Consider the following 19,743-nt stretch of genomic DNA (forward strand, 5'->3'; position numbering starts at 1 on the left):
TAGGGTCCATGCACACTGGCTTAAAAAAAAGCCAGTGCTCTTGGTAGAATAAAATTTTTTTTGTACTGTTTAGAAGCGTTTAGCATTTTTTTTCTGCCAGGAAAACTCTCTCAAAAATGCAAAACATAAGGGTTTTTCTCTGCCTCTAAATGCTGAGCTTAAAAAACACCTCTAGACTACCTAATGTGCATGGACACATAGGATAACAATAGTTGCTTCTACAGGCAAAACGCTAAACTTCTCTAGGAGCGGAGTTTTTTTTTTTTTTTTTAAAGCCAGTGTGCTTGGAGCCCTAATAACATTCAATTACAATATGACCTGTGTCACAATTGTACTGTATATGCTATATTATTTTTTTATTTGCTATTTTTTTTCCACAAAAGTGCAGCTACACCCTGCTTCTTGGACACAGGCTTTAACAGTATAGCTGATGAACCCCAGGTTCTAAGGGACTGGGGCATCTTTAAGTCTCCTAGGATGCTGAAGGCTAGGAAGTCCACTTCCTGCAAGATCTATTATCAGATGTAAAAAGCATACTTTGTGTTCTCCCTAGGAGTGAAGGAAAAAGGGAGGATCTTTTTTTTTTCTGCAGTTGTGTCTGAACCAAAGTTTGGCTCTTATTATCATCAAGGGCCAGATATCCGACCATATTCTATTGTGTTTCAGAGACTGTTGGCTTCCCACTCTCTGAATAATAATTTTGTGCAGGGATCTCCCATGTGGTTCCCCCAGTCCAATCCTCTTTGACTCCATGGGATTTAATCTAATTCTTTCAGTGCTTCAGAATCCATCTTGGGCTTTTTGGCATAAGGCCTCTGTTTCCCAGATTTGCCAGGCAGCTGCCTGGTCTTCTGTTCACACATTTCTAAAATCTACTATGTGGACTTTGTTGCTCATCCGATACCAGCTTTGGATATAAGGTCCTTCAGGTGGCTCTGTGAGCTGCAGGCAGTCCCTTGTTCGATTTATCATTGGGCCTGTTGTTTGCTGTGTTGCCCACCCTACAGTTAGACTGCTTTTGGGTGTTTCAAAGGCTAAATTCTTCATTTGTGCCTTAATAAGCGAGAAAGAAAATAGTATTATTGTACTCATAAAATCCTTTTATATCCTAGGCTTGCCTACAGTTTTTTGTTTGCCAATGTCTAATCCTGTAGGCAGTAGTATAACCCAAAGGCTTCCTGTGTCTCTCAGTAGACTTCCACAAAAAAAAGGATTTTACGGTGAGAACAAGAATCCTTTTTTATGTATGTATAAATGTTTTTAATAAAATATTATTTTGCGTAAATATTGGTATACCTTAATGTACAATAAAACATAATTAAATATATCATTGGCATCTCTCAGAGAGATACTTAAAGTGGAATTAAACTGTATCTGAGCACCACAAACTGAGAATGCAGTTTAATTCATTTTTAATATTCAGAGCAATCCCACCCATCCTTCCATGTTTCTATGTTTATTTTGATGAGAAATCACTTTGAAAAGCACCCCATGGCATTTCTAGCCATGGCCATCTTGAGTTAGGGCAGAAAAGTCATATAGCATTTACTTTCTGGAATGCATCTACCCTTAGCTCAGACATGCAGGTAGGAGGGTGTACGTAGCTGAGAAAGCCCCTTGTCCCCTCCTCCAGTTGAAAGAACAAAATGCCCATGAAGACTTCTGGGATGTGTTACATCATTTTGGCTTAGGCCAGAAACCAGGAAGCAACTGAAGAAATGTAAAAATTAAAAAAAAAAAACGTTTTAGATACCGTGCACACTGGGTTTAACGTTAGTGTTATCCTATGTGTTCATGTACATTTGGATATTTAGAGGCATATTTTAAGTTTAGCATTTAGAGGCAGAAAATAAAATTCTGGTTTGCATTTTTGAGAGGAATTTCTGAGATGAAGAGCAAAGGTCTGTAGGTTTATGGTTTCTAAGCTGCAAAATGATTGTGTTCCACTGGAGTAATTCATACAGGTACAGTGGGGATCGAAAGTTTGGGCACCCCAGCTAAAAATTTGTATTAATGTGCATAAAGAAGCCAAGGAAAGATGGAAAAATCTCCAAAAGGCATCAAATTACAGATTAGACATTCTTATAATATGTCAACAAAAGTTAGATTTTATTTCAATCATTTACACTTTCAAAATAACAGAAAACAAAAAAATGGCGTCTGCAAAAGTTTGGGCACCCTGCAGAATTTATAGCATGCACTGCCCCCTTTGCAAAGCTGAGACCTGCCAGTGTCATGGATTGTTCTCAATCATCGTCTGGGAAGACCAGGTGATGTCAATCTCAAAGGTTTTAAATGCCCAGACTCATCTGACCTTGCCCCAACAATCAGCACCATGGGTTCTTCTAAGCAGTTGTCTAGAAAACGGAAACTGAAAATAGTTGACGCTCACAAAGCTGGAGAAGGCTATAAGAAGATAGCAAAGCGTTTTCAGATGTCAATATCCTCTGTTCGGAATGTAATTAAGAAATGGCAGTCATCAGGAACAGTGGAAGTTAAAGCAAGATCTGGACGACCAAGAAAAGTATCAGACAGAACAGCTCGCAGGATTGTGAGAAAAACAATTCAAAACCCACGTTTGACTGCACGATCCCTCCAGAAAGATCTGGCAGACACTGGACTTGTGGTATACTATTCCACTATAAAGAGATACTTGTACAAATATGGTCTTCATGGAAGAGTCATCAGAAGAAAACCTCTTCTACGTCCTCACCACAAAAATCATCGTTTGAACTTTGCAAATGAACATATAGACAAGCCTGATGCATTTTGGAAACAAGTTCTGTGGACCGATGAGGTTAAAATTGAACTTTTTGGCCGGAATGAGCAAAGGTACGTTTGGAGAAGAAGGGGCACAGAATTTAATGAAAAGAACCTCTATCCAACTGTTAGGCATGGGGTTGGATCAATCATGCTTTGGGGTTGTGTTGCAGCCATTGGCACAGGGAACATCTCATGAGTAGAAGGAAAAATGGATTCAATAAAATTTCAGCAAATTTTGTATGGTAACTTGATGACATCTGTGAAAAGGCTGAAGTTAAAGAGAGGATGGCTTCTACAAATGGATAATGATCCTAAACACACCTCGAAATCCACGGGGGATTACATCAAGAGGCATAAACTGAAGGTTTTGCCGTGACCTTCACAATCTCCTGACCTCAACATAATTGAAAATCTATGGATAGACCTTAAAAGAGCAGTGCGTGACAGACAGCCCAGAAATCTCAAAGAACTGGAAGACTTTTGTAAGGAAGAATGGGCAAAGATACCTCAAACAAGAATTGAAAGACTCTTGGCTGGCTACAAAATGCGTTTACAAGCTGTGATACTTGCCAAAGGGGGCAGTACAAGATATTAACTCTGCAGGGTGCCCAAACTTTTGCAGATGCTATTTTTTTGTTTTCTGTTATTTTGAAAGTATAAATGATGGAAATAAAATCTTACTTTTGTTGACATATTATAAGAATGTCTAATCTGTTATTTGATGCCTTTTGGAGATTTTTCCATCTTTCCTTGGCTTCTTTATGCACATTAATACAAATTTTTAGCTGGGGTGCCCAAACTTTCGATCCCCACTGTAAGTGAAGGAAGAGACAAAATCTAGGTAGGATGTTAGTGGATGTCAGAACCTCCTAGTTTATTATGTTACGTGTACTATTTACACAGGCTTTTATACAGTCAGCATATTACTATGAACCACTAAATGCAGCCCAAAATTGCACAGAACATCATGTGCTGCTTAAACAATACAGACCTAATAAACATCAGCAGGAGGGGAAGTAAGCCAGTGTAATAGCTGCTAGTTTCCCGGAAACTACAGTGACTTCGTAATAATGTTTAATGACTGCTCCTCTGCTACCTGTTTACTGCATTAAGTGGTATTGTGATGCGTATATAAGTTATCACACTAACCACACATCATCTGAATTCGGCAGGGACCATCCAAGATTCAAACCATGTACAGGCAGGCTGAATGTACCCAAGTTGATCGATCAATTGAGTACAACCAGCCTGTCGGATTTTACATGCAATGGAGCTCTGTCATTTCAAAGCCATTGTTTCTAATATTTAGAGACTCTTTAATGACTGGCATAGTACCACTGGATTGGTGTAAGGCCAATGTGGTGCCTATAATTTAAACGGGCTCAAAGTCTTTACCAAGTAATTATAGACCTGTTAGTTTAACATCTATAGTTAGGAAGATACTGGAGAGTTTAATAAAAGACCACATAGATGAGTTTTTGCTGGAAAAAAATATTTTAAGTAACAGACAGCATGGATTCATGACAGACAGAAGTTGTCAAACAAATCTGATTTCTTTTTATGAGGAGGTGAGCAAAACCTTGGAGAGAGAGGTGGTGGTGGATGTGGTATACTTGGATTTTGCAAAAGCGTTTGACACAGTTCCCCACACATGGCTAATGTGTAAGGTAAAGTCTACAAGCTTGGAAAAATCCATATGTAATAGAAAACTGGGTAAAAGATCGTATTCAGAGAATAGTGGTTAATGATTCATATTCTGAATGTTCTAGGGTTGTCAGTGGTGTACCCCAAGGTTCAGTGTTGGGACCCCTACTTTTTAATATATTTATAAACGATATAGGGTCTGGGATTATAAATCCCATTTCAGTCTTTGCAGATGACACCAAGCTGTGCAGTGGAATAATGTCCTTACAGGATATCTTGAACTTACAAGCCGACCTCAATGCACTGTTTAATTGGGCAACTATGTGGCAAATGAGGTTTAATGTTGATAAATGTAAAGTTATGAAAATTGTCCCCAGTATGGATATGTATGAATGTGAGTTAGGGACCTTAGATTGTACACCCCTTGAGGGTTAGGGACTGATGTGAATGTACAATATATGTATATATACACACATGTAAAGTGCTGCGTAAATTGACCGTGCTATATATGTGTCTGTAATTTAAAAAAAAAATGTATCATACATACTAGGGGAAGTACAACTGGGGGAATCAATGGCGGAGAAGGATCTGGGAGTTCTGGTAGATCACAAGCTTAATCATGGCATGCAATGCCAAGCTGCAATTTCTAAAGTGAGCAAAATCCCCTCTTTTATTGAAAAAGGTATAGACTCCAGAGAGCAAGATATCATATTACCCTGGTACAAATCATTAGTAATGCCTCATCTGGAATATGCAGTTCAGTTTTGGGCACCAAGTCACAAAAAGAACATTGGGGAACTGGAGAAAGTACAGAGAAGGGCAATCAAACTGATAACAGGCATGGAGGAGCTCAGCTATGAGGAAAGATTAGAGGAACTGAATTTATTCTCTCTTGAGAAGAGGAGATTAAGGGGGGATATGATCAATCTGTATAAATACATAGGTGGTCCAGATAGTAAACTCGGTGTAGAGTTATTACACTTTAAGGTCATCACAGAGGATAAGGGGGCACTCTTTACCTCTGGAGGAAAAAAGATTTAATCTCCAAATACGGAAAGGCTTCTTCATAGTAAGAGCGGTGAAAATGTGGAATAGACTTCCTCAAGAATTGATTCTGGCCAACTCAGTAGATTGTTTTTAAAAAGGCCTGGATTCTTTCTTAAATGCACATACTATAACTGGATACTAATATTTGTGGGTAAAGTTGATCCAGGGAATATCCGATTGATTCTTGGGGGATCAGGAAGGATTTCTTTCCCCTGCTGGGAATAAATTGGATCATGCTTTATTGAAGGGGGGTTGCCTTCCTCTGGATAAATGGTTGGTATAGGATTATATGTATATACTGTGAATGTACACTTAGGTCCATATATATATTTGGACCCAGGCACAATTTTTGTTTTTTTCCAGTATTTACCAAAACATATTCAACCTATAGTTATATAATGGATATGTGCTGAAATTGCACACTCTCCGGTTTAATTTGAGGTTATGTACATCCAAATTGGCAGTCATTTCCAGTAAAGGATTCTCAACAAAATATTAAAAATGAACATTTTATTTATGATTATATTCATGTGTCCAATTACATTTGAGCCCCTGAAAATGGAGGGACTGTGTATAAAAATGGTTGCAGTTCCTAAAATTTGTACTTGATATTTATGTACCTAACTGTATCTGTGGATATATATATATATATTTAATTTTTTCCCCCTTTTAATGGTTGAACTAGATGGACATGTCTTTTTTTTTTTCCAACAGACTATGTAAATTATTAGTATTACATAGTTTCATCCCTGCCGGGAGAATTCAATGGCTCCATGGGAGGGATTCCCCCATTAACTGTGTTGATGGGGTAATCGAGTGATTTTCTTGTGGCTGTTAAGGAATCTACCTGGTTGGGACTAATAAGAATAAGGAGTTTATGTAGACCCAAACATTCAGAAAAGCAGAAGCTGATGCTGCTAGTCTAGTGCTGCAACACGCAGACACTTGTGGGTTAGGTGCAGCGTGCTGCCGAGATAGTAATCACACTGAGACCCAGAAAACAGTACAATAGTCCAGCAGAAAGGTCACCCATCTGGGAACTCACAGTCAATGCAGCAGAGAGTCAGTGGTAGTAGGCCCAAGCTTAAGGCAGTGCTTTCAGAGAGCAGTGAAGTGCAGCATGGCCAGTGCAAACCAAGAGGGAGCTAGCAGAAGTGTAGATGTAGGTCCTGTTCTTTCCCTACTTCTCCAAAACCTCTCTCTTCCTCTACTGCTGTCCCTGACAGGCAGGTATGCTCTACCTATCCTAGCCACTTTGCAAAATGCGTGCCAAAACCTGGAAACAGGAAGTTAAAAAGTCTCTGCTTGACCCAAGATGGCCACCGGGGTCACCTGAATGCAGAGTAGCCAACCAGAATGCTGCTCCAGGAGACCAAGGAAACCACTGACTTCCTCTCCAGCTGCAGTACCACTGCAGTTGAGTGCCACCTGCAGTGGAGAAAACAGACTGCACCTGCCTACCCATTATTTACAAAAGAAGAATATACAAGTAAAGAGCTGGAAGCGTCTGAGTAAAATATAAAATTGAAAATGTATATTAATAATTATTGCATAAAACACTTTCTTGTTTTGTGTTAGTATTGAAGAAGGGGGACTTTCATATAACATCTGAAACATGCTGGTTGTTATTCTTTTAGGGCCAGTTCACACCATAAAATCGCACTTCGGATGCATTCCAGATACATTTTTGCTTACAGTTCACACCACACTCCATTTTGATGCAGATTGCTATGTTCCAGTACAGTTCTGTGCAGAAAAAATGCAGCATGTTCTACTTTTTTTCTGCTCCGGAAACTGACTGGAACTGACTGCACTGGTGTGAACTAGGCCCATTGGAATACATAGAAAATACTATGCATGCATTTTTGATGCAGACAAAAATGGACAGGACTGCATCTAACGTGAACTAGCCCTTAAAGAAACTTTCATTGTGAAAAGAAAAATTATATTTTTGCTGATATCCACGGTGTGATGTTTCTTTCATTTTATTCTACACCAGTAGGTATTTTAAGATATCTGTGTCCCCACAGGGAATTTTACCTTCCTTTTTATCTCTGTGATACTAAGACAAGAAATGAGGGCAATGAAGGGACAGCAGGATAGGGAGACACACAGTAATAAAGAATGTCATAGAAAGTCTGCTTTTTAATGCTGGGTTTTTCTATCACCGGTCTCCCTCATTTTCTTTCTTGGTGTCTCATGGCTAGAAAGTGAGGGCAAATCTCACCATTGAGGTCACAAACAGCTGTACAACTATACAAAACTAAAAAAAGAAAGAGTATTGGTTTGGGTTTAAAAAAGATTTTTTTTCTACATTACGTGTAGCAGGATAATGGCTGCTTTCCAGAAAAATGAATTAATAATTGACCACGCAAACTCTGTACCAGGACAGATTTTACATCATGGAAAAAATAAATTCCAAACCTCTACCCCAAAAGAATCTCATTCATAAACTATACAAGGAGAAATGAGGATTTAAAAAGTAAAAAAAGCCAACCACTGGCAAACTTGCAGTAAAGGATGACAGTTATACACATGAGACTTGTTTAGTTCTAACCACATATTTACGAGGTCAATTGCTTGGTACGGATGTAGACAGAAACCTAGTTTCTACATACACTCTTCCATAGAAATTTTGAAACTTGGACTTTCTTTTGTATACACAGTACCATCTAACGTAAGCAGTGAATGCGTAGCACAATCTGCAGGTGGAGATAATTGCCCAGTACTCATTACTGGAACTGGCCCTATACTAGTGTGAATCATCAGCTTCCAGCAACATGCCCTGCAGCACAGTGATGGGCTCAGCACGAGCAGCAGAGGTCACCAGTCCTACGCAAGTTATGTATAATAAACAATGTTAGGTAGTGAGACAATAAGAGTTTAATTGGCAGAGATACTGCATCAGTGAACGTGACCTATTAAAGATCCAGTATACCAACCTGTAAAAAACAATCTTATTCAGACAGCAGGATGGAGATGAATGAAAAAGAGTGAAGTACACTCGAAAATTGAATGATATTCTTGACAAAGAAGAAAATGAGAATTTAGTGATGAAGAAATGTGCGATCATGTCGGAGGTTGAGGCTTGGAGACTTTCAGGAGAGGGACACACTGTAGCCATCCAACTAGTGCTAGGATACTGGTACCAATCTTTAGGAATCATTGACATACCAAAAGCCTGGTCAAACAGTTGGCTGGTGCCTTGATACTGTTGTCAGAATGGATCCCACATCGAGGTGCTGTGGAAAGTGAAGAGAATACTACATATTGGGGTTGATTTACTAAAACTGGAGAGTACAGAATCTGGTGCAGCTCTGCATTGAAACCAATCAGCTTCTAGGTTTTATTGTCAAAGCTTAATTGTAAAAGCTGATTGGCTACCTTGCACAGCTGCACTATAAGTTGAAGTAAATTGATAATCTGATCTTTTTATAACCAACATCCAGAAAAAAAAAATCTCTGCTTGGCATTTGGGATGCAATTGGTCAATAATTAGAGTGGCTTTTTTGCATAACATGTTCAGATTAACCACTTCCCATCTGGCCCATGTACATAAACAGCTGGAAGGGAGCAGTGCAGGAGCGGGTGGCTGTTTATAAACGTCCTCCCACATTCCCTGCCTGTGTGCGCTCCCTGTGAGCGCGAGGCACTGCGATCCGGTGCCCGCTGTGTCTGATCGCTGTATGGGACCTCTGTGTGAGGTCCAGATCATGTGATCACTGATTGGCCAATCAGTGATCACATGAATAGTATTAAGCAAGATGTAACTTGCTGACATCATTGCTTACTACTAGTGAAATATGTGAATGATCACAGAGGTCACATGGTACAAGGCTAGTCACAACAGCCTTGTACCATGTGGGAAGCTGTGACCAATCACAGCTCTCACAGTATTTCTCAAGGGCTGCAAGAATGCAGCCAGAGAGAAAGAGAAATTATTGCTTTTACAGCCTTTATGGATGTAAAAGCAATCAGTGTAAAAAAAAAACATCACCCCCCACAAGTAGTACAGTGTCACTATGGTGACGGTATGTTAAAAAAACATTAATATAAAAAATAAAATAAAAATGTAAAAAAAATTTTTTGAAAAATTATAATTTTTGGTTAGAAACTAATTTGGGTTATTTATTTTGTTTTACTAAAAAGATACCCGAATACATTTTGGCCTAGATTTATAATGAAAGGTTATTTATTTGCACATTTTGTAAGAAAAACACTTTTTTTTCAAAATGTTTGGACTTTTTCATTTATATAGCAAAAAAATACAAATCCTAGTGGTGAATAAATACCACCAAAATAAAGTTTTATCTTTCTCAAAAAAATGCTAAAACATTCATATGGGTACAGTGTTGCATGACCGCGCAATTGTCATTCAAAGTGTGATAGCATTGAAAGCTGAAAATTGGCCTGGACAGGAAGGGGGTGAAAGTGTCCGGATTTTAAATGGTTAAAGAAGAAATCCAGGTAAAAATATTATATACATTGGTTCAGCTTGGACCAATGTAACTACACTATATTGCCAAAAGTATCAGAAATGCCTGCTTTTATACGCACATGAACTTTAATGGCATCCCAGTCTTAGTCTGTAGGGTTCAATATTGAGTTGGCCCACCCTTTGCAGCTATAACAGCTTCAACTCTTTTGGGAAGACTGTCCACAGGGTTTAGGAGGGTGTCTATGGGAATGTTTGACCATTCTTCCAGAAGCGCATTTGTGAGGACAGGCACTGATGTCAGACAAGAAGGCCTGGTTTGCAGTTTCCACTCTAATTCATCACAAAGGTGTTCTATCGGGTTGAAGTCAGGACTCTGTGCAGGAAAGTCAGGTTCCTCCACCCCAAACTCACTCATCCATGTCTTTATGGACCTTGAACCCCATACCATCATTTCCTTCCACCAATCTTTACATCTGGCACAATGCAGTCAGTCAAATACCGTTTTCCTGACAACCGCCACACCCAGACACGTCCATCAGATTGCCAGACAGAGAAGCATGATTCGTCACTCCAGAGAACACGTCTCCACTGCTCTAGAGTCCAGTGGCGGCATGCTTTACACCACTGCATGCGACGCTTTGCATTGCACTTGGTGATGTAAGGCTGGGATGCAGCTGCTCGGCAAAGGAAACCCATTCCATGAAGCTCTCTACACACTGTTGTTGTGCTAATATGAAGGCCACACAAAGTTTGGAGATCTTTAGCTATTGACTCTGCAGACAGTTGGTGATGTCTGCGCACTGTGCGCTTCAGCATGCACTGACCCCGCTCTGTCATTTTAAGTGGCCTACCACTTGGTGGCTGAGTTTCTGTTGTTCCTAGTTGCTTCCACTTTGTTATAATACCACTAACAGTTGAACATGGAATATTTAGTAGCCAGGAAATTTCACGGATGGACTTATTGCACAAGTGGCAACCTATCACGGTACCACGCCTAAATTCACTGGGCTTCTGGGAGTGACCCATTCTCTCACAAATGTTTGTAGAAGCAGTCTGCATGTCTAGGTGCTTGATTTTAGACACCTGTGGCCATGGAGGTGATTGGAACACCTGAATCCAATGATTTGAAGGGGGGTCCCAATACTTTTGCCACAAGGGTGATTGATCTGCTACTCTGATTAAAGATGGAGAAGTGAAGCTGTGAGCTATTTGACCCAGAGGAAAACATCTCACGGTTTGGGATTTATTGCACTTTTCATCACCAATTGATAGAAGACTATGAACTTAAAAGTGTGGAACTCTGCTGTGGTTAATGTTATATTGATTGCTATTCATTACAATTGTTGTTTTTAAACAAGCTCTCAAGCTTAGTTGTATTCACCATTATTACATAAGCGCTGGGTAATGTGCATTGGTTGCATGCGTTTTTAGCACATTTTTGTTTTATAATATAGTGTATTCATATACCATACCTGGCTGATGCCCCTCAAAGCTGGAAATCACTTAAGTAGAAAACATTACTCCAATGATGTCCATTTGCTTCTGGGTCCCGCACTGAGCAGCTCTGCCTGCTGCATTCTAAACACAGGAGGCCGGTCGCTAGGCAAGGGCGCCATTCAGAGAATGTTTTACATTTTCTGAATTAATGAAAAGTGTTCTCTAATTGGATGTGGTGGTGGTGTGGGGGTTGATGTCATGCTCTCCTCCTCATCCAATCAGAGAATGCTTTGCATTCATTTAGGGAATGCAAAGCATTCTCTGAAAAGGCATTTGTGCCCAGCGGACGGCCTCCTATGTTCAGAATTCAGAAGGGCAGGCGCTTGGCATGGGACCTGGAAGCAAGTGAAGATCACTAGAGTAGGGTGTCTACCTAGGCAGGGGGGTATTGAAGGGCATTGGGCAGATATGGTACTGTATATGTATAGTTACATTGGTCCAAGCTGGACCAATGTAAATATGTATAAATATCCATACATGGAATTCATCTTTAGGCTTCATTCACCATTTTCATTGATGGATTATGCTATAGGTCAAACGAATCAGCCAACCAGATTCAGAGGATTGCCAAATGCAGAATGCTTGACCAAAATAACCTGGGTACAGAATTGCCCACGCTACCGTGTAGTTCTTACACTCCGTTCACAGCTGATTTCACTCTAGCTGCCATTCTTCATTCTTAGAGGATCAATACACATTTAGACACTTTTAAGAAAATGAAATATCAATGAATCTGACTGAGTTAAAACCAGGCCAATGCTGAAAGCATTTTATTTATTCATTAGACATGACCAAAATAGGTTAGTGGGGCTTAAAGGAATTAAAGAGCGCAATCAAATTCAGGAACGAATCACTGAGATACGTCACACAACAGCCAGATTATCCCGGGCACTTTTGTTCCAAAACCAATAGCAGCCGGGCGTCTGTCAGGAACTGTGCACAATAAAGAGACTTCCCTGGGCTGTCTTTCCTAAAGATATGAATAGTACATTGAAGTCAATGAGTGATTTTATTTGCCATTATATTTCCATCCAATGAAAGAGGAAATGTTTTCTGACTTCAAGCTGTATTTTTATATTCCATAATTATGACATTTGTTCTATTTTTAATCTTATACGTAAAACACAGTTGGGTTCGCTCTCTGTATTATGCATATATTCACAGGAAGAAATGTTCTGGATTGAGAGTTAATGTATTTTTAAATGTAAGATAAATATATATATTCTGATATGAATGTTATTACGTGCTCTTTTTTCCATATTTATACAGAAAAGCTTCTCTTCTCTATTACATTTTCAGCTATTTTGCAAATGATCAGTGTTAGCATTTTTAGTATCAATATGTATTTGATTTGAGGTCAGCAGCTTAGACGAAAATGCCAAACAGAAAGGTTGGGAATATTTGCAAGCAGGAAAGGACTGCCTACTTGTAGGGCACATTTCTCAAACTTTGGTACCTGTATCCTATAGGACGCGAGTCTCCAAACGTTTGAAGCAAAGGGACAGTTTACTGCCGTTCATCATTTGGGGGGGGGGGGGCAGAGTACAAAAATTACATAATTGGTGCCAGTGGATATAATAGTACCCCATAATTGGTGTCAGTGGGTGGAATAGTGCCCCATTTTTGGGAGGAATAGTGACCCATAACTGATGTCAGTGGAAGGAATAGTACCCCATAATTGGTATCAATGGGATGAATAGCGCCCCATTGTTGGTGTCAGTGGGAGGAATGAGAGCCCTATTGTTGGTGTTAGTGGGAGGAATAGTGCCCCGTCTTTGGTATCACTGAAAGGGATAGTGTCTAATATCAGTGGAAGGAATAGTATCACAAGGGCTGGATAAAGGCAAGCAAAGGTCCACATCTGGCCCATGGGACACAGTTTGGAGACCCCTGCTTTATGGTGTACAGATGTATGAAAGCGATAGTTCTGCCATTTAAAATTACAGTTGTAATAAATGGCATATCTTATAAAAAAACAGTAATTTAATTTCCCTTCAGCCAATTTTGGGATCCAAGCACCACCACAATACAGCATGGCCAACTTTCCTCACTTTCATTATGTTTGTGTTTTTTGTGTGTCTCAAGTATATTATTAATTTACTTCCTACATTTGTCTACCCACTATATATATAGGAGGGTTCTTCAAAACGTTTTCAGCACTTTTTTTAACGTATTGTGTATATATATGGATAAAAGCATGGAAACTTTTTGAAGACTATATACATATACTGTATATATTTATTTATTTACACTTATACAGTGGGGATCGAAAGTTTGGGCACCCCAGCTAAAAATTTGTATTAATGTGCATAAAGAAGCCAAGGAAAGATGGAAAAATCTCCAAAAGGCATTAAATTACAGATTAGACATTCTTATAATATGTCAACAAAAGTTAGATTTTATTTCCATCATTTACACTTTCAAAATAACAGAAAACAAAAAAATGGCGTCTGCAAAAGTTTGGGCACCCTGCAGAATTTATAGCATGCACTGCCCCCTTTGGCAAGCTGAGACCTGCCAGTGTCATGGGTTGTTCTCAATCATCGTCTGGGAAGACCAGGTTATGTCAATCTCAAAGGTTTTAAATGCCCAGACTCATCTGACCTTGCCCCAACAATCAGCACCATGGGTTCTTCTAAGCCAGGGGTGGGCAAACTTTTTGACTTGAGGGCCGCAATGGGTTCATATATTGGACCCGGGGGCCGGACCAAGAGTAGATGAATGATGTGTATGTGTCATCCATAGTAAGTATAGTAATATTCCCCCATAGTAAGCATAGTAATTAATCCCCCATATAGTAATTTATCCCCCCCATAGTAATTCATCCCCCCTATAGTAATTCATTCCCCATAGTAATTCATCCCCCATAGTAATTCATCCCCCATTTAGTAATTCATCCCCCCTATAGTAATTCATCCCCCATTTAGTAATTCACCCCCCATATAGTAATTCATCCCCCATATAGTAATTCATCCCCCATAGTAATTCATCCCCCACATAGTAATTCATCCCCCACATAGTAATTCATCCCCCATAGTAATTCATCCCCCATATAGTAATTCATCCCCCATATAGTAATTTATCCTCCATATAGTAATTCATCCCCCATAGTAATTCATCCCCCATATAGTAATTCAACCAACATATAGTAATTCATCCCCCATATAGTAATTCAACCCCCATAGTAATTCATCCCCCATAGTAATTCATCCCCCATAGTAATTCATCCCCCCTATAGTAATTCATCCCCCATATTAATTCATCCCCCATATTAAGTCCCCAAGTCCCCCCTGTGTCAATTCACTTACCTTTGCTCCGCGCGTTCCTCTTGTTCCTCTTGTTCCCGCTTCGTTCCGGTGTAGCATGAAAATCTGTCTCCTATGAGGATCTGTCCCCCTCGACGTATCTGCACATGTGACAGTTTCAGGCATTAGCAGCCGATCGGCGATCTCCGGCACATGCGCAGATACGTCGAGGGGGACAGATCCTCACAGGAGACAGATTTTCATGCTGCACCGGTCTTCAGGGCGGACTGTGAGAGGAGCCTAGCGGGAGCCTAGCTCCGCGGGCCGGATTAAAAGGTCCGCCGGGCCGTAGTTTGCCCATTGCTGTTCTAAGCAGTTGTCTAGAAAACTGAAACTGAAAATAGTTGACGCTCACAAAGCTGGAGAAGGCTATAAGAAGATAGCAAAGCGTTTTCAGATGTCAATATCCTCTGTTCGGAATGTAATTAAGAAATGGCAGTCATCAGGAACAGTGGAAGTTAAAGCAAGATCTGGAAGACCAAGAAAAATATCAGACAGAACAGCTCGCAGGATTGTGAAAAAAACAATTCAATACCCACGTTTGACTGCACGATCCCTCCAGAAAGATCTGGCAGACACTGGAGTTGTGGTACACTATTCCACTATAAAGAGATACTTGTACAAATATGGTCTTCATGGATGAGTCATCAGAAGAAAACCTTCTACGTCCTCACCACAAAAATCATCGTTTGAACTTTGCAAATGAACATATAGACAAGCCTGATGCATTTTGGAAACAAGTTCTGTGGACCGATGAGGTTAAAATTGAACTTTTTGGCTGGAATGAGCAAAGGTTTGTTTGGAGAAGAAGGGGCACAGAATTTAATGAAAAGAACCTCTATCCAACTGTTAAGCATGGGGTTGGATCAATCATGCTTTGGGGTTGTGTTGCAGCCAGTGGCACAGGGAACATCTCACGAGTAGAAGCAAAAATGGATTCAATAAAATTTCAGCAAATTTTGTATGGTAACTTGATGCCATCTGTGAAAAAGCTGAAGTTAAAGAGAGGATGGCTTCTACAAATGGATAATGATCCAAAACACACCTCAAAATCCACAGGGGATTACATCAAGAGGCGTAAACTGAAGGTTTTGCCATGGTCTTCACAATCTCCTGACCTCTACATAATTGAAAATCTATGGATAGACCTTAAAAGAGCAGTGCGTGACAGACAGCCCAGAAATCTCAAAGAACTGGAAGACTTTTGTAAGGAAGAATGGGCAAAGTTACCTCAAACAAGAATTGAAAGACTCTCGGCTGGTTACAAAAAGCGTTTACAAGCTGTGATACTTGCCAAAGGGGGCAGTACAAGATATTAACTCTGCAGGGTGCCCAAACTTTTGCAGACGCCATTTTTTTGTTTTCTGTTATTTTGAAAGTGTAAATGATGGAAATAAAATCTAACTTTTGTTGACATATTATAAGAATGTCTAATCTGTAATTTGATGCCTTTTGGAGATTTTTCCATCTTTCCTTGGCTTCTTTATGCACATTAATACAAATTTTTAGCTGGGGTGCCCAAACTTTCGATCCCCACTGTACATATTATATATATTTATTATACATTTATTTATTTTTTAAACATTAAAAGATGACAAACATGATAAAAGATTTTCAGAGCATTATGGATTTTCAAAAGACAAGGCACAGTAGAAGCTACTGCCTTTCAGGCTTGCTCTGCAATATTGAAACCTTCTTTAAAGTGTTACTAAACCCTGCATTCACTATATCTGGTCTCCCACAGAACATGGAAATGCAATTATTTTAGTAAATATAAACTGCAGTATATTGCAGTATTGTGAATTCTATCAGTGTCCAGCAGAGCACTGGTTAAAGCTTGTAGGATTTTTCATTCTCCCCTGAATGTCCTATGAGGCTGCATGACCCCTGATCCTCTGTCTGGACAGTGCTGATTGGCCCTGTGCTGATCACATGCGCACTCTCAAAGAAAATAAACTCTCTATCAATACACACCAAACTGAGCATGTGCAGAGTGACGCCTAGGCTCTGTTCTATCAGCAGACGGGTTGGGGACAGTAGAAGAAGGGGAGGGTCAGAGAAAACAGGATCAAACAGCCTTTTTATACAATGTGGAGGATTAACCCCTTAGATTCCACAGTGAGTATAATGTCAGAAATGTTCTCATCAGCAGTATATAGCAGTCTTCTGACTTCTACCAGTGTTCAGCTGAACATTGGTTAATCTTTTAGGAGGAGTTTTCATTCTGCTCTGACTGTCCTATGAAGCTGCCCTCTGATCCTCTGTCTGGACAGTGCTGATTGGCCCTGTGCTGATCACATGCACTCTCTCAAAGAAATAAACTCTCTATCAATACACAATAAAACTGAGCATGTGCAGAGTGACGCCTAGGCTCTGTTCTATCAGCAGATGGATTGGGGACCATAGAAGAAGGGGAAGATCAGAGAAGACAGGAACAAGCTGCTTTTTTTACACAATGTGAAGGAATAACCCTTAGGATCCACAGTGAGTATAACAAGCATGCTTTACTACATATACAGACTGATCTTACTGTTGTGGGTTTACTAACACTTTAACCTGAAGTTAGAAGCTGATTGGCTACCATGCACAGCTGCACCACAATCTGACTGCTCCAGTTTTAGCAAATCAACCACCTAACATGAGAACCCCTTTAAATCAGCCTGCAGCCATACTGGAGCCTGCAGTTTTACTGACTGGTGTTTCTATGACCACACACACATGAAAAGGAGCTTAAAAGTGCACCTACTGACTGTATACAGTATATCAATTCATAATATTCATTTTAAAAAATCATATTACTCAAACAAGACTGCATAACCAAACATGTTATGGTGAGAAGGTACTAAAGGATTTTAAAAGACCTCCACTTGAATCAGCGTATGACACAGTAACGTCTTCTTAGAAAATAATGTATTCACGTCTGATTCCATTACATATCCCAAAAATAAGATAGTTCCTTATTTCAGAACAGTGGGTGGAACCATGCAAATCATTATTTTATGTCCCATCAGCTGGATGCACATTCAGAACCACCTCTGTATATATAGTTTAAACTTTATTATTATACAGGATTTATATAGCGCCAACAGTTTGCGCAGCGCTTTACAATATAAGGGAGACAGTACAATTACAATACATTTCAGTACAGAAGGAATAGGAAGGCCCGGCTCATGGAGCTTACAATCTAAAGGAAGGGGGAGGTGATACAAAAGGTGATAGCTGCTGGGGATGATCTGGCGGAGGTGATTCAAGAACAGTTCTTAGGTGGAGGTGGGGTAGGCTTCCCTGATCAAGTGAGTTTTCAAAGATCGCCTAAAGGCAGACTGGGTGGGGGCTGACCGGAAATACTGTGGTAGGGAGTTGCAGAGGATGGGAGAGGCTCTGGAGAAGTTTTGGGCTTTCTGTATATAGTGACCAGTAATTCTGGATGTGCATCTATTGTTGTTTTTCAACATTTTTTGCCTTTTTTTGTTTATATAATAAAAAAATGAAAAATCCAGCAGTGATCAAACACTAGCAAAAGAAAGCTCTATTTGTGTGAAAAAAAATTATATACATTTTATTTGGGTATGACTGCACAATTGCCAGTTAGGGCTCGTTCACACTAGGCTGTTTTGCCAACGCTTGCCAAACGCCCCTATAGCGTTTGGCAAGCGTTGGTCCGGTGTTTGTGGAGTGTTTTTAACGCTCGGCAAACGCTCCGCAAACGCCGCATACGCGGTTTAGCGGCGGTTGCTAGGCGTTTGCCGAGCGTTAATAACGCCCCACAAACGCCTATAATGCATTTGAGTGGTGTTACCGCTCCGCAAACACCCCGCAACCGCGTCGCAAACGCCGGCCGGGTGTTTGCGGAGCGGCACCATAGACGAGAATAGGAGGCTTCAAAGCCTCCTGACTCGACCAGAGGCGTCCGTTTTGCCGCGACGCAACGCGACGCGACACAAACGCTCCTGTTAGAACAGCACCATGTGCTGTAATGTGCAGAATTGGCAGAGGCGTTTGGGAAGCGGTAAAAACGCTTCCCAAACGCCTCTCTGCCGTCTGCACACAAGGCTAGTGTGAACGTAGCCTTAAAGTAGCACAGTACCACATATTTAAAAAATGGCCTGGTCAGGAAGGGTGTAAATCCTTCTGAAGCTTAAGTGGATATATAAAGTATGTTTATTTATTTAGAGAGAGAAAATATATAGCTAATGAGCAGATTGTTGTCATTAAACTGGAATTTCTGTTTTTTTTAGTCTGAGCTGAACAAAAATTCCTGTCAAAAATACATTGACAACACAAAACATTGGCTTTTAATATGTATATATATAAAATCCCTTCAAAAGGGGCGAGTGGAGTTATTTTGGCCAAATTGGTTTGGCGGCAAAATTAACAATTTTGCCATCAGTGAAGTTTCACAAACGAAGAAACACTTATGGTTGCTTCTTGAGCTGCTTAGGAAAGATTTGCGACACACAAAAAATACTCTTCATTTTTTTCCTTTTAATAGGGGTATTTTCCAAGAGTCATAGTTTATTGCCTTTATTGTTCTTTGTAATTTATAAATACATTTGTTATTTGTGTAATGGTGCGTTATTTATTTATTTTTATTAGTGAGGCAAATAACAACAATTTTGTTGGCACAATAATAAGCTCAGGATAGTTTGAAAAAGCTCATGTAACCCTAAGGAGCAATTTAAAGCCCATTAAATCCCCTAAAAAAAACCCACCAAAAACACTGTATTAGCTTTCCCATTGACACCAGTTCATTTTGTGAGATGGGGACACAGCTCTCATTGTTTGAACACTGTTTGTGTGCAGTAAATTATTGTGTGGAGTAAATTGATGTTTTGACTGACATTCTGCGGTTTAGCCACAAGATGTTCCTGTTTCTAACACAGGCTCAGACTGCATAGATATTTGTATATTCATGAAGAGGTGGAGTTTTTAGTGAACAGGAAGAGGAGACTGCAGCCATGTTTTGGACGATGCTGAATGCAGGAGCCATGTTCTGGAGAATGCTGAATGGAGGGGCCGTGTAAGCTGCAGCTGGGTGAAGCTGATGAG

The sequence above is a fragment of the Staurois parvus genome, unplaced genomic scaffold (genome assembly GCF_062004578.1).
Source record: "Staurois parvus isolate SC_StPar_1 unplaced genomic scaffold, SC_StPar_1.0 ptg000052l, whole genome shotgun sequence".
Lineage (NCBI taxonomy): Eukaryota > Metazoa > Chordata > Amphibia > Anura > Ranidae > Staurois > Staurois parvus.